Here is a 16,939-nt window from a genome sequence, read left to right as displayed (position 1 = left end):
CTTATAAAGTACTCTGTACTTTTAGTATTTAAAATTCTAGCATGTGTAAGGTACTTTCTAAACAAAATGTGTAATCTGAAAATTATAACCTCTACTAAACATACTACATTTCACAACTCATAAGCATCATAATATTAGCAGGATTCTTTATAGTTTTATGAACTGCTGGTTATGGAGAAACAGTCACTATGCTTTTTAAAATATGAATTTTGTTCAATGCATATATAATTGTAAAATAAACACTGCTGATATTTGTAAGACAATTCCTATTTCTTTGGTTGCAACTACATAAATAGAAGAATCAGAATTTAAAATAGGATCTTTAGAATAAATCCCAAGTAAAGAAGTTGAGGATTAATTATTGGTTGTTAGTCTCCCTCCCCCTTGGGCATAAACGAGTTCTAGGTCAACTACACATTGCTTAGGATTGTGCTGGTATTGAATAGCAAAACAAATTCAGAACAGAACAGTAGAACAACACACATGCAAAAAACCTGACAAAGATGGAAGAAACTCTGAGCCATCCGTGGAACCACTTTAACAATGCTTCTCATTATAACGAGATGATAAAAATCCTTATTGATTTCTTTATTTCTTATTGACTAGCCTCTCTATTACACTTGCAGGAGGAAAAAAAAACCTGACACCTACAAGTAAATGTAACAGCTGGTTATTCATTTGTTTCCTGAAGGAGAAGGACGTAACAGATATTTCAACAATGTTTGCTAGGCCCTTTTCATAACAAATCACATTCTTTTCTTGGTCTGTCACTTCATCCAGTAATTTTAATTTAAACCATGAAAATGTTGTATTATTAGCCGGGCGGTGGTGGCGCACGCCTTTAATCCCAGCACTCGGGAGGCAGAGCCAGGCGGATCTCTGTGAGTTCGAGGCCAGCCTGGTCTCCAAAGCGAGCTCCAGGAAAGGCGCAAAGCTACACAGAGAAACCCTGTCTCGAAAAACCAAAAAAAAAAAAAGAAAAAAAAAAAAAGAAAATGTTGTATTAATGATATATGATGCACTGATAAGACTTTTAAGTAAAAATATCAAAAGGTAGATAAGGCTAGAGATATTCCTTGTAAATAAATATAGACCATATAAAGAACACATAGGTAAGTCATTAAAATGAGAGCTTCCTACTTCTCTTTGCAACAGACTGAGACCATTACAGAAAACCATAACCAACCAAAATGTGGAGTTGCAGAGTCCAGTACCAAGGACACATCTACATTACAATTCCTGCACCGAAGGCTCAGGAATCATTTGGGAAGAGTATGCAGAGAGACTGTAAGAGCCAGAGGAACAGGAAGTTTGCTGTAAGATTGTGTCTCCTAGGGGTATCAGACACTCCACCATAAAGTCTCACCAATATGACTGCCTAAACAAGAGCGGAACAAGGACAATAGACTACACTAATGGATGGGAGCCCAGGAAGTCTCAACCCTACAGGCAACTAAGGAAAGCTGAGACCTGGAAAAAAAATCTTCCAGGAAAAGAGCACATCAATTGGTTATCTAACACTAAATGATCAGCCCTGATAATATGCATGTAAACAACATACAGATGGAACAGGCTGTACTTAAGTATTCTAGAATGGGTGTGAACAATTAATAAAAAAAGGAGCCTATGAATTGAAAGAGTATATAGAAGGGTTTGGACAGAGGAAAAAGAAGGGAGAAACGCTGTAATTATACTATAGTCTCAACAACTAAAAAATGTTTTTAATAAGAACTTCCTATGTAGTTCTATACAAAGTAGACTTCCGATAACCTAAAAGTACTCAGTAAAGCAGTGTGAAGAGATGGTTCAACTGTTGAGTGTTTATTGTTCTTCCAAGAACTCAAATTTGGTTGCCAGTACCCATGCTTGGTAGCTCACAATGTCATCCACTACTAGCCTTTGTGGGAAAGAACACACAGTGAACTACATTTTCAGACACACACACACACACACACACACACACACACACACACTATAAAAATAAATCTTTTTTAAAAGGAAGGCTGTAAGAGCATTTTAAAATAAGGACTCAAGTAAGCACTGCTGAACCCAACCTCAGGACTGCTGGGAGACAGACTGTAACAGAGACAGCAGTAGAATGGCGACCTTGTTGACCACTTACTTGTAACACTTACTGCTTCTGAAATCCTGGTTAAGTGCCTTAGAAACTCCTTTACAGTTCTCTCACATCTGGCCAACCAACCAGAATCCAGTACTAATTTCAGCGAAGTTTTACTGGTATATTCAAACAAGTCCTTGAGTGTGATTTATTCATTCTCCGACTCTCTTTCTCCTTTTCCCTCTCTCTCCCAACTACTCCTCCAGTACGAGGTAGCCGTGCATAGGCTCACTCTGTGAAACTGTAGCAAGTCCTCCAATTAAATGCTTTCTTTCATAAGCTGCCTTGGTCGTGCTGTCTCTCCAAAGCAATAGAAAAGTAACTAAGACAATAGGTGATTTTAAAAAAAAACTCTACATAAAATAAGTATCTCTGCAAAGAATTTACTGAAGGGATTATTCCAAAACCAGATCCTGAAGAGGCTAGATGGGTAAACTAAGCTTAACCAACTATAACTGGTATTTAGCAGGCAAAAGTAAGCACTGCTCAGGAAGGAAGATGATGAGTTTTAGATCAGCCTTGGTTATATAGAAAGCCTGGCACTGCTCAAAACAAAACAGAGTAGAACACCTCTATACTGAAAACTACAAAGCACTATTGTAGTATGTCACTGAAAGAGGTTCAAAACAATCTGAGCCTCACTGCTGAGATTATGGGCATGGGCTACCATTCTTAGCTAATGTCCCACTTCTTTCTTTTATTAATGTATTCCAAAGCATTTGCATTAGAAAAATTACTGCAATTATGCACAATTATATTGGGTCCTCTAAATACAAACATTCCTCAACCTACAAAGGGCTAAATCCTGATATGTCCATCATTAATTGAAAATAGTTTAAGTAAAAAAATGTAGGCAATATATCTAACCTGAGCTAGGCAGTGGTGGCGCACGCCTTTAATCCCAGCACTCAAGAGGCGGAGGCAGATGGAGTTCTGAGTTTGAGGTCAGCCTGGTCTACAGAGCGAGCTCCAGGGCAGCCAGGGCTGTTACACAGAGAAACCCTGTTTCGAAAAACAAAATAAACACACACACACACACACACACACACATAAATATATATATAAAACCTGCTGAAGACCAGAGCACAGTTAGCCTAGACTAGCTTAAAACACCCCAAGAACATTGACATTGGCCTCCAACTGGGAAAAACCACACCTAACACAAAGCCTATTTTATAATGAAGTATTAGGTACCTCATGTAATTTAGTAATTGTATCTGCTTTTATACCATCTGTAAAGTTAATAAAAGACTAACACATTAGAGACCATCTGCACTACATACTAAAAAGGGAGACATGGTCTACTTTGATATTCAGAAACAAATACCAAATAATTTTAATCCTAACTTCTATATAAAAGAATGCAACCATATACCACAAAGAGACAGAAAAAAAAATGTCCTAAAATCTCTTACAAAAAATAAACAAAATATACTCAGACACATTCATCCTACTGTAATATATAACACAACCAATGGTTCTTTGTTCTTAAAGAACTATTTTCCAATTTCACTCAATAAAAGGATATTTTTACTAATATTGACCATTAAATCCAAGCAGAAATTCATGTTCTAAACTAAGACAATGGTAAGCTCCTGTTTACTGAAAGTGAATATTCCACTCTATTGTAAATTACGCTGAGAATGATTACACACTGAAAATGAAATTTGTCATATGAATACAATGACATTTCCAACCAGCATTTCATGACACAAGGCAAGCACAACACTGTATTTTGAATACAGCTCCTATATGCTTGAAAAGTAATGCTTCTGTCATTTTCACACACACACACACACACACACACACACACACACACACACACGAAAAAGAGGAGGGCACATCCTACAAACACATTTAATTTTATAACTTAATTTTTTAAATAAAAATTTATTTACTATAGATTCAAGAAATAAGATCAATAAAAAATTTACAGAAAACATGTAGAAAAAAGAAAGAAAGAAAACACTGAAAGGGGGATGCTATTTTCATTAGTGGTTAGAGTATAGGGCTCTCATGGCAAATATTCTGGTCTGTAAAACAAATCATGATGCCCTAAGGCCACTGTGAACCAGTGCTGGACACATCATGCACATGAAAGTGAGACTAAGGAGGACCAAATTCTAACTTATCCTCTACTCTGAGCCTTGAACCCCAGAGGGCAGTATCCATCCGTAGCCAGAAGAACCTGCAGAGTCTGTGACCTAGCTATGATATCTCCAAACCAGCTATGTGTTAGAAAAGCTACACAGAGAAACCCCGTCTTGAAAAAAAAACAAAAAAAAAAAAAAAAAAGAAAAGTTAGAAGGGAAGTGTTTAGTATTGGTCCTGCCTAAAATTAAAATGTCAAAATACCACTTTTCATAAGGTATTTATTTCTTAAGCTTTAGGTTAAAAATTCAATGTATCAAAATACAAAAAAAAAAAAGATTTGTTTAGGTATGAAATTAAAAACATCTTAACTGACTAAAATATAGCATCTTTATATTTTAATTTATAAATCTCTAATAACAGGTTATATGCCATCATATGTTTCATTTCTACGTTTTATAGTTAGAGACTATAGAGATAAATGCTGAAAAATCACAGAAGCTTAAAGGTGAGACATTAAGTAACAGAATCTACATCTGTTAAAGAAATAACACATCATTTTCAAATAACAGATAATCCAGGGCCCCCACCCCTAAAGATGAGCTGGTCATAAGTATTGGCTAATGAAGCATCCTGAATTTGCTAGACAAATTGGAAACTTATGTCAATAATCACTCCTTCTAACTCTATAGCGCGCTCAAAGATTTTACATATGCTTCCTTAAAACACAACGTAAGTTTATTTAAAACCCATAAATTATTAATGACTAAAAAGACATGACTTTAAATTTTTTATCAGAATTAGTCTACAAAACAATTTTTAGAAACACCAATGAACTGTCAATGATTGCTAGTGATTCACTTCATTTCTTTTACTATCCTAATTCATTCTATAAAGCAGTATAAGAATATACTCAAAACTCTACAGGAAAGTACAAGAGCTGAGCATAGCCATAGGGAACTTTAAGTACTTACAAATAGGCAAAATGTTACTCAAATTATTAGAAAATAGACTATGTTAACCACCCTTAATTAAACTAAAGCCCATTTACACGTAGCTTTTCATTCCCAAATTATGCCTAACAAAGCAATGTACTGTCTTCATGTGGAACATACAGGAGACACAGAATACACATATGGCAAGTTTCAGAAAGGAAAACTCTCATCCTTACCATCAACTTGCTCTTAAAATACTTTCTCACTTGTTAATGCAGATACTTAGGACCAACCCAAATACTTTTCAGAACAGCATAGTAATTTCTAGAAAAATTGTTTTGCAAAAATTAAATTCTACTTAAAGTTAAATCATGATTTCTAAAAAGAATGATATATATATATATATATATATATGTATCAATCATGATTTAAATAATATATACCTAAGATTTATTTAATCAAATTGCCTCCCTAATGATCACAGATTAGTGCTATGTCAGTTTTGGTCAGAAGGGCTTCTTTGTGCAGTGGGCAGTGCCAACTGCTGAGATTCACAACAGGTCCCAGTGCTGAGAAAAAATGACTGCAAGTCTTCAGTATAAATGCATCTCTATCACCCCTCCCAAGTCTCAAAGAACACCGTGAAGAAGGAAGGGCAAGGACGCTGAAGTTGGAGGATGTGATGGAGTGCTGTGAAACACTGTCTTCCAGACATGACATAACCACTATACTTGAGTGCATAGCAGCTGTCATGTAGGGAGGACTCAGGAGGCTCCATCCCTCCCTAAGGATTAACAGGCAGTAAACAATAACGAGGGGCAAGGGGTGCATGTGGCAATACCCCGCCCTGAGGAACTATTGGCAGTTAATGGTTGCTGGAGAGGTAAGGTCTCCATGCTCCTGTAAATAAACTTCAAACCTAATGAAACTCACTGGGTCACCAAAAGCAAGAAATGATAGCAGAAGGGGGACAAATGGAGAAGAAGTCAACAGGAGCCGGAGGGGGTGGATATTATCAAAGTATACTATGTAGACGTGTGAAAAGGTCATAATGAAATCTATTAGGTATAATTAATATAGATTAATCAAAACACCAAAAGTTTGCAAAGTTTGTTAAGTTTTTACATTAACAGCTTTAACTTCCTCTGAAGAAATTTTTGCCTATAGCTGGGAACTCGGGAGGCTGAGGCACGAAGATCACAAGTTCATTATCTGCCTGAACTACGGAGTAAGTTTAAGAGCAGCATGGAAAACTTAGTAAAACACTACCTGAAAATAACAAAATTAAAAAGGACCTGGGATACAGTTCAGGGCTAAAGTACTTGTCCGAGCAGTTACAAAATTCTAGATCTACCAGCTATGGGGTGTGGAGGAAGGTGATATATAAAGCTTTAGTATCCAAAAATTACACATTCTCCTATAGGAGCTTGTAACTGTTTTATAGTTTTGCCTTCTATCTCAAAATGCACAATCAGTCTTTGTTTTCTGCATTATGGAAAATAAGAAAAGAAGGTACTTCTCCTAACAGATCATCTACATTTAATTTTTAAAAATCTAAGCAAAATTATCTCAAAGAAAATCATCCAAGATACACCATAATCTGTAGGTAGAGTTTTCCTGCCAGGCCCACAGTCAGGACAAATCTCTCTCACCTGCCAGTCCCACAGCCGCTCAGACCCGACCAAGCAAACACAGAGACTTATATTGGTTACAAACTGTATGGCCGTGGCAGGCTTATTGCTAACTGTTCTTACAGCTTAAATTAATCCATTTCCATTAATCTATACCTTGCCACATGGCTCGTGGCTTACCGGCATCTTCACATGCTGTTTCTCATCATGGCGGCTGGCAGTGTCTCTCTGACTCAGCCTTCCACTTCCCAGCTTTATTCTCCTCCTTGTCCCGCCTACACTTCCTGCCTAGCCAATGGCCAATCAGTGTTTTATTTATTGACTAATTAGCAACACATTTGCCATACAGAACATCCCACAGCAATAATCAAATCACTAAAACACAGTACAAGTCCCCCCAACCCTTTTGAGACAGGGTCTCACTATGTAGCCCAAGTATGCTTGAAACTCAGTATGTACTTCAAGCTGACTTCAAACTCATAGCAATCTTCCTGCCTTAGCCCCTGAGATCTGGGACTACAGGCATATGTCAGCACAACTTTCTTCTTGAAGTCTTACAAGAGGCTGGAGCAATGGCTGGCTCGGTGCTTAAGAGAACTAAATGCTCTTTCTTGCAGAGAATCTGGGTTGAGTTTGGTTCCCAACACTCTCATATGGCAGCTTATCCGCAACTCAGTTCCAGGGGATCTGGTGGCCTCTCTCAGCATCAGGCACACATGCAGTGTACTGCAGGTAAGACACTCATACACACAATATAAAAATAAATAAATCTTCTAAAACAAAAGTCTTACAAGCCGCCCAAGAAAAAGGTAAAAGTTGCATATAAAAGTAACAGCCAGGTAGTGGTAGCACACGCCTTTAATCCCAGTACTCAAAAGGATCTCTGAGTGTGAAGACAGCCTGGTCTACAGATTGAATTCCAGGACAGTCAGGGCTATACAGAGACCCTGTCTCAGATAGATAGATAGATAGATAGATAGATAGATAGATAGATAGATAGATAGATAGATAACAGGCTTTCTGTCAGGAACTATACAAGTTATTTCTGTAACTATTTCATAAACTATTACAAAGATAAAAAAAGGACATTTTATGGCAAAAGACCCAATTCGACATAAAAAACACTAAATAATCATATGCATCCAATAATAGAGCTTCAAAACACACGATCCAAAAAGTTAAAGAGAAACATATCCATTTATTATATTCAATGACTAGATCAATCAGAATGTCAGGATGTATGCTTGAAGTATTAAAGAACACTCAAGTAATCTGATCTAATTATCATTTTTAGAAATCTCTACTCAAATACATTGTTCTAAGCATTAAAACATTCACCGACACAGTACATTTTCGATGCCTTCTCATAAATGTCAAGAAGTTAAAATGAATTATGTCATATAATGCATGCATGTTCTTGGAACACAATGGAGTTAAATTAGAGCCTTGTAAAAGAAATATAGCTGGAAATTAAAGTAAGTATTTGGAAATTAAATAGATCACAGAAAAACTCACAATGTAAATAACTATGTGACACAAGGAAGAATATGAAAACAAAGAAACAAGATTAAATGTGTGTTCATACACAAGCATGCTCTGTCCTTCTCAATGCCAACTTTTAAATCTACATTAAAACCCTTCCATCGGCTGGAGAGGTGGATGGGTAGTACAGTAGCTGCCTAACATGAGCAAGAGGCTAGGTTTAATACCCAGCACTATAAGTAAATAATCTTGTCTCAATAAATTCCAACTTCCTTTAATGGAAAAACACACACACACAAAAAAAAACAAAAACAAACAAAAAAAAAAAAACAATGGAATTTGAATTCTTCACAAATATTTCCAGAAAGAAAATAAGACCTGCATTAACCTAATAGAAAACCAAAGACTGGGAGAGGGAGGGATGGCTCAGTGGTTAAGTACTTGCTCTGAAATCATAAGGACTACCTCTGAAAACCTGACATCCATGTAGCAAGCCCAGCAGCCATCACAGAGTTAAAAAGTAGGACTGCTGAAGCTTGCTGCCTTCTCAATCTAGCCATGAGGTCAAGGAAGAGAATCTGCCTCCAATGAATAAATATAAACTGACAGAGAAAGCCATCTGATGGCCTTTACTGGCCTCTGCTTAGGCACACAGGTGTGCACAACCACACAAAAATGCATGTGCGCACACACAGAGACACAGACAAGCACAAACACACACACACACACACACACACACACACACACACACACACACACACACAAAACTTTAAAAAAAAATTATAAAAAATCTCTACAAGCTAAGGTTTTTTATAAACACAAAAGAAAAAAAGAGTTAACAAAATGTTTCAAAATGAATCCAGTAATAAACAAAGATAACCATATAGGGATTACTTCAAAAGCTCATGATTAGTTGTTTCAATGTGCTAAAATTAACATACCTGACAATCACATTGAAACATTAAAAAAAAGACAAACAAAAATAGATATCGCAATAAACTAAAAAAAACAGTTAATAAAACTCTACCACCCATTCACAATAAGGAAAGAATGACCAACTGGGGCTGGTAAAATGGCTGAAAGTGTTCTAGCTATAATCAGAAATAAGGGAAGGATGTTAGTTCTCACCATCTCTGTTTAACACTGTGCTGGGATGATTAGTCAAGGAAAATAAAGAAAGCAAAAGAAACAGACATGTAAATTAAAAGGGAGGAAAGCAATAATCTTTACCATAAAAAGATGATTTACACAGACTACCTGAAAGTCTCTAAAGCATCTACTAGCATCAAGTTTACAGAAGACAAATTACAAAAAGTGTACTTCAATGTTATTAGCAACAAACTGCTAGAAACTAACACTTATTAACATTAAAAATTAGAGATTTAATGAAATAAAAAGGTGTAAGACATTTACATTGAGAAAGACTTTGAAAGGAGACTTAAAAGGAAAAAATTACCATTTGGAACACTGAACATCATTAGGAAGTCAATTCTCCCTAAATTGATCCACAGGGTAAAAATACTTACAATCAAAAATCCTATTAGCCATGTTGTAGCAACTGACAAAATACTAAACCAGAGAGAGAAATGGAAAGGATCAGAGTAGACAAAATGATTTTGAAATCAAATAGCAAAGCTGGGAAGTAGTATTACTTTTTGGTTGTTTTTGAGACAGATTCTCACTATGTAGCTCTGGTTGTCCTGGAACTCACTCTGTAGACCAGGCTGGACTGGAACTCACAGAGATCTACCTGCCTCTGCCTCCTGAATACTGGGATTAGAGGCATATGCCATTACACCCAGTTAATATTACTTGCTTTAGCCGAGCGGTGGTGGCACACGCCTTTAATCCCAGCACTCGGGAGATGGAGCCAGGAGGATCTCTGTGACTTCCAGCCCAGCCTGGTCTACAAAGTGAGTCCCAGAACAGGCTCCAAAGCTACAGAGAAACCCTGTCTCGAAAAACAAAAAACAACAACAAAAAAAATTACTTGCTTTAATAGTTACTATAAAGCTACAATAATCAAAATAGTGCAGCATTATCATAAGAATAACTTATGACAAGATCAACAGAATAGAGCAAAATCCAGAACAGGCCCACACACAATAGTGAGCTGAATTTTATCAAAGACACCAAAATAATTCAACAGGGAAAAATCAGTCTTTTTTTTTTTTTTATCAAAAGTTGCTATAAAAATCTAATCCCCAACCTTTACCTCACACTATACACAAAAGAACTATTTTTAAAACTTTCATCAATCCCCATAACAAACCTCTAATTTCTACTCAAAATTAAAGCAGACTTGGAGAGGAAATTCCTAATCTGAGGCTCTCAAGTCAGTATATATATATACATATTCTTAAAGCATTTCCCATCTACTAAATATTTTAGTAATTCCTAAGCGACTCTTATTTCAAATGCTGCCCAGTGAGCCACAGGACTCTGCTATGAACAGGACACTCTATCCTAGAGCCAGCCTTGTGGAGGAAGCAGCAGAACACTGACTTCACTGGTAATGGCTGAAGTCACACAGCCATCATCAAAATAAATGGACACAAGAATAGCTACGTTCCCAAAGGGGGTTCATATCACTCTGTTCTCAACAGGCAGTAAACAAAATACATGAGAAACTTTAAATTCAAAGATTTACAACTACCCAGGGTTTATATTCAAATGAGAATTGGATTTTATTATTATCACCCCCACTGCATGTAAGAAACTTTTAGACTGAAGGACACTTTGCTTCAGTTGGAATAATAAGCATTTCCTTTCTAATTTCTTAGATCACCAGCTACCACTGAATGGGCTGTTCTACAGTCAAGTTATAAGGCTATAAATATTAATATATAGTCGTAAGAAACTGATATGCCTATAACATGAAAACCAATTCTTTCTGCCATTTGATTATTAAAAAAAAAAAAAAGCTTTTGTTAAACAGCAAAAGTATTCTCTTTAAGACAGGGTCTCATTATGTGGACAATACTGGTAGGGATCTCCTGATTCTTTTGCCCCTGTTTCTCTACTGGTAGAATTAAGGTGTGCCACTATGCCCAGCAGCAAAAGTGTCCTTGAAAAGACAAAGAAAAAAACAGAGCAAAAAAATTAACAACAATTAACAAACTTTCCCCAAGATTTTACTAATGTGACTATCAGATTCAATCCCTATTAAATGTTTCAAACTTACTTAATTTTAAATTATCTAGTATTAATATAATTTATGCTTCTATCATAAATAAAAAGTGAAATTCAGATGAGGTTTTACTCATGAAAATATCTAAGGAACACACATCTTACTAGCTTATTCTAAGCACTAGCCTAGACCAATGCCATCAAAATAACTTAATCCATACCTTTGTAAACATGAGCTCATGAAGATAACTTAAAGCCACACAAAACACTCAACCTTCTAAACAGCCCCTAAAAGTGTTCTCTTTTTCTCTCTGACCTTCACTTCTTCTGAGGCACAGGTAGACTTCCTTTGACTTTTAACTTGAAAATTTTTCCTTAGATTATTTAATTCATGTCCTCTCACCCTATTTTTTTTCCTTTTCCTATTTATTATCACAGGAAACCAGGATGTTCTACTGAAGACTGGTATTGTCAAATGAAAATTAATATATTAATTAACATTTTACATGGAGTACATGAGATGAAAAGTTCAAGGTTATCTTATGAAGGCCAGATAAAACATAAGAAAACTTGACAATATGTTCAATATTACACATTCCAATGAGACCTTACAAATTTCCTCAATAAATCTAAACTAATCTCCCAAGATAAACTCTAAAATTACTGCTATCCAAGGTCACAAAAATAGCTTGATTTTTAGTAAGCGCTTCACTATGGTTAATTTCATAATATGGTAAAAGGAAAAATATCTTACTAGATATCAAGTACTCTTACATTTGATCCTTGTAGAAAATTCTTCTTTGTTCCTTTTCCACAAAGTGAAATTCCTTAAGAAAGAATAAAGGAAAAAGTAAGGAGCTGGGTTATTATTCTTGACTCTTAGAAAATTAAACACGTTTTATTATTACAAAATTCTAATACTCAATACCATTCTTGGTAGATAACTTCAAAAATAATTGCTAAATGATGCAAAGATCAATTGGCAAAAAGCATTTGTTTTACTTAGCTAATAAAATGCCAGCCAATAAAGTGTGTGTCATGTCACACCCATTTTTTTTTTCAGGAAATACTGCCTAAATGCTCAGTAATAATTGCAGTATGTGATTCAAAACTGAACTCCTACAACCTATTTTCCTATTCTCTATATCATATAGCATCCTTATATTAACTACACTGTGTATACAGCCTATTGAACTCATTAACTGCAACAAAAAAACAAACTAGTTTAAAAGAGTTCAAATGTTGTACTATGTTTTTAAAAGGAAAACGCACTAGAGGAAATGATTTGCCTCATCCTAATATGTGTCTGTGCTCCACTACAAGATGTATACCTATACTTTCACCAGCTACCTTCTATTAAGTAAGAAAAAAATAAGGTAGTGAATATACAAGGGCAAAAAATGAACAGAAAACATCACTTTCAACAATTCAGCTCAATTAAGAAAACTACCCAATGTATCACATGCATAAAGAACATCTTGGTCCTGACATTCTTGCCTGGAGACATTAGCAGGTAGCAGGACATTTGAGTAAAAAGGGAAAAATGGTTAAGTCATACAGTTGTGTTAACACAATGACACAAAAATTCATGCTTAGGTCATTCAACCAATCCCCAAGAAAATCTACTTCATCTAATGAAAATGGAGTATGTCTCTGCAGAAATCAGGTGTTAAGAATCTAACCCAGCAGTTTTAATTGTTGTGAGGTCATGATTTTTGTTTCTATTTTGAAAAGCACACGTCCTTTAAAGGAATCGACACAAACTGCCAAATACTTTTTACATTAGCAAATTAAATATTAAACATTCAGCCATTAAAAGATACCCAAAGAAGCCTCTTTTTCTTGGCAAAGGTAATAAGAAGCTTGTTTTAAAATGAAACTTTGGGCTTTTAATCTAATTTATTAAAATACAGAAAAAAATTAGTATTTGCTTTGTGTGTTATAGTGGACATAAAGGTTTACCACCTTCTTTCAAGGTAAATAACTGATTAAATGGAAATTTAATAGATCAAAAAAATTTGCTCCTCAATTTTATAAACTGTTACCATGTTTTGATCATCTTCTCAAATAATTTTCAAAAGGCAGTATTAAGAATCAAGTTTTCATAATTCTTTCATAATGATCTAACTTCAAACATTAATTTAGTGCTGTAGACATTATAAAATATCTAACCGACTCCCAAACTCACTGCCTCACCTAGCTAAAAATAAGATAACCCGCACCTCTGTAGTTGCTAGCCCTATTTCCCTCTACTATCCATTTATCTGAATTGCCCCTAACTGGGACTACTCACACTGCCTAAACTATCAACCCCAGTAACTTTACACTTTTACCTCTCACAGGAAATGACCATCCCCTCTGTCTTCTATAGGGATCAAATAAATGTTCAGTTAAATCACACCATCATCCAGGCCATCCCCAGGAAACCGTCACAATTATCACCACTTCAAACGAATAAAAATATTACAGTTTTGCAAGTATAAACCTCTTCTATTATGCTGATATGCATTTATTTTCAATTTTTTTGTGGGGGGAGGGAGGTTCTCTGTGTAACAGTCTCCTGGTTGTCCTGGAACTCACTTTTGTAGACCAGGTTGGCCTCGAACTCACAAAGATCCACCTGCCTCTGCCTCCAGAGTGCTGGGATTAAAGGCATGTGCTGCCACCACCACCCAGCTACTGATAGGCATTTTAAAAGATCTATGTACACTGCTCATTTTTATATCTTCAGCAACTAGTCAACATCTAGCACATAATTCAAAACATTCAGAATATACTTATTGAGATTCTAATATATTCCACATATTTTCTAAGTTCTAAGGATATCTCCCTACCTTTATTTCTCACCTCAAAGGATTTAAATCCTAGTTAAGAAAGAACTTAACACAAGACAGATAACGAATAAATGTGGTAGGTTAACAGAAAACCATTACTAAAGATAGCAGGGAAGGAAGAACTGTCAGAGGGAAGGAACTGAAATTACAGAGAAGACGTTCAGGGAAGGCCTAATACAACACTGCAACACAGTAAGTGTTACGATGAAACAGTACTCTAATTACTTGGCATATATTAACTGATAAAAGGCCAAAAAAGTCACCAGGGTCCTATTTTTATCCTCAAGAGGAAATGACATGATAAAGAAGCAATTTCCAAAGTCACACCAGTAGAAGAGTGGTGAAGTCAGGTGAACATCCGGGGACAATGCTGACTGCCATGTAAACCGGCATTACAGTTAATGCCTTAGCTGAACAAACAAGTGAAAATTTTAAGCTATACAACTAGCTAAGACAATATAGGCTAATAACATGACTAAGATCATAATGATGCTGTGATATACTAAGAAATAAATATGATCTCTGTTCTTTGTTCCTGACACTTAGCCCCATGTTTCACTTCTTGGAATCTCTAGAGCTGTGGTTCTCAACTTGTGGTTGCAACCCCTTTGGGGGGTCAAATGACCCTTTCACGGAGATCGCATATCAGATATCCTACATATCAGATATTGACATTGTGACTCATAACAGTAGCAAAATTACAGTTATGAAGTAGAAACAAAAATAATTTTATGGTTAGGGTCACCACAACATGAGGAACTGTATTAAAGTGTCACAGCATTAGGAAGGTTGAGAACCACTAAGCTAGAGTGATGATAATGATTTTCTTTTATGATAATGAGATGGCTGGAGACTGGGGGGAGTTATTAAAGATGTAATAAATCATACCTAAGTAATGAAACCTTCTAGAAACCCAAAGGCCAGGCTGCTGGATACACGGGGGGTCTGGAGGACAGCATGTCCAGAGAGCTCCCGTGCCTATCCACATACCTTGCTCTCTGCATCTCCTTTATTCTCTGCAAGTCTTCATAACACCCATCACAGACTAGCACCCAATTCAAATATTCAAAAATCAGAAAATCTTGAGCACTGACATGACTCCAGAAGCAGAAAATTCCATACCTAGTCTTCATATAACAGGTTGAAGTAATAATACTGATATACTCAAAATATTGTATAAAATTACCCTCCCACTATGTACATAAGATTATGTATCAAACATAACTGACTTCTATGTTCAGAATGGTCCCTAAGATATTGCCTTACATTCACACAAGTATTATACCATTAAAAATCTAAAACTGAAATACTTGATCCAAAGCTTTTCAGATAAAAAATATTCACATGTACAACAGGTAAACAAAAAGAAAGTACCCCCTGAATTTGGTGGGCTGCTCCAGCAAATCAATGAAACTTGTGAGGATGTTTTGGCAACCCATGCTTTACAGTCAGTTGTTCAGAAATAAAAAAACAAAACTTGGAACTGGGAACAAGCATCTAACATGGGGCTTAAATAGGACTGAGCCTGCAACATGTGAGATAAAGTATCAGAAATGAATTTAATTAAGTCATCCACCTGGTTTCCACTGGAGAAGGAGATTTCAGGATATGGACTATTACCAGAAATAAAAGGACATTTCATAATACTTTGTGCCAGCTTTTTAAAAATATAAAATAATTATAAATGTTTATGAAGCCAATAATAATTCCAACATACATGAAGCAAGCATTACAGAATCAAACAAGAAGTACATAAATCAATTATACTTCAAGATTCAAAATCCCTTAACGATAGTACATTAGTAGATAGAAAACTCAGTAAAGACATCTAACCTACGAATAATGTTATAAACCAACTTGGATAAACTGAACACTACAAACAACCATGTTAAAAAAAGAAGTATTCAAGTACATATGTCTCCTGGTATATTCAACACAAACATATACAGGGCTATAAACTTATAAAGACTGAACTAATACAAAAAATGTTTTCTGACCAAAAACAAATTAAAGATTAATAATAAAGTCACTGGGAATTTTCCAAATACTTGTAAGTATACAAGTCAAAGAATCATAAGGAAAAAGTATACTGAACTAAGAGATAACTAAACTATCAGATTATAAAGGAAACTAAAGATACTTGGAAATTTACAACTCCTGAGTAATAATGTTAGGAAAGAACACAGGTTTGCCATTATTTCTCACCATAAGCTAAGAAAAACAATACATTAAACTTAAAGCAGAACTAAAGAAATGATAAGTTGAAACTGCTGAGTACATGAGGGCAAATATACATCCAAGTCAGCAACACGAAGGTGACTGGATCTTTGAAAACTCCTATCTAGACTAGTTAATAAGAATAAAAACACAAACTACTATATATCAATTTTTTTTTGAAAAAGCAATAGCTACAAATCCTTCAAACATGAAAAGTATATTAAGAACAATTTGGTATCAATAAATTTGACAACTTAAAAGAAGTAGAGACGATTCCTTGAAATATATAGATTATCACAGCAGAGAGACACCAAACAAACTATATTAATAACATCAGATCTAATAAAAATTGATATCATAATCAAAAGGATTTTAACACAGAAAAAAATTCCAGATCCAAACCAGTAAATTCATTAGTGAATTCTTTAAACATCTAAATATTTAATGTTAGTCTTATAAAATCTCTCTTAGGAAAGAAATAAGAAACAACTCTTCAATATG

At 35.3% G+C, this 16,939-nt stretch overlaps 1 protein-coding gene across 7 annotated transcripts in view; it reads right to left on the bottom strand.

Moving 5' to 3' along the window:
- Window positions 1-16,939, bottom strand: part of Mef2a (myocyte enhancer factor 2A) — a 135,585-nt gene that overhangs the window by 94,440 nt on the left and 24,206 nt on the right. For 5 of the 7 annotated variants that reach the window (XM_052713353.1, XM_052713348.1, XM_052713352.1 and 2 more), the window contains exon 2: window positions 12,162-12,214. The exons of 1 other annotated variant lie outside the window; for it this stretch is intronic. The gene's annotated coding sequence lies outside the window, so the exon portion shown is untranslated. Of the gene's footprint in view, window positions 1-12,141; window positions 12,215-16,939 lie in introns of all 7 variants that reach the window. One more of the 7 variants, XM_052713346.1, reaches the window with a different exon arrangement.

The sequence above is a fragment of the Peromyscus californicus genome, unplaced genomic scaffold (assembly GCF_007827085.1).
Source record: "Peromyscus californicus insignis strain IS unplaced genomic scaffold, ASM782708v3 Scaffold_4__1_contigs__length_199733344, whole genome shotgun sequence".
Lineage (NCBI taxonomy): Eukaryota > Metazoa > Chordata > Mammalia > Rodentia > Cricetidae > Peromyscus > Peromyscus californicus.
Note: the sequence above shows the minus strand (reverse complement) of the source record. Positions and strands in the feature narration are given on the sequence as shown.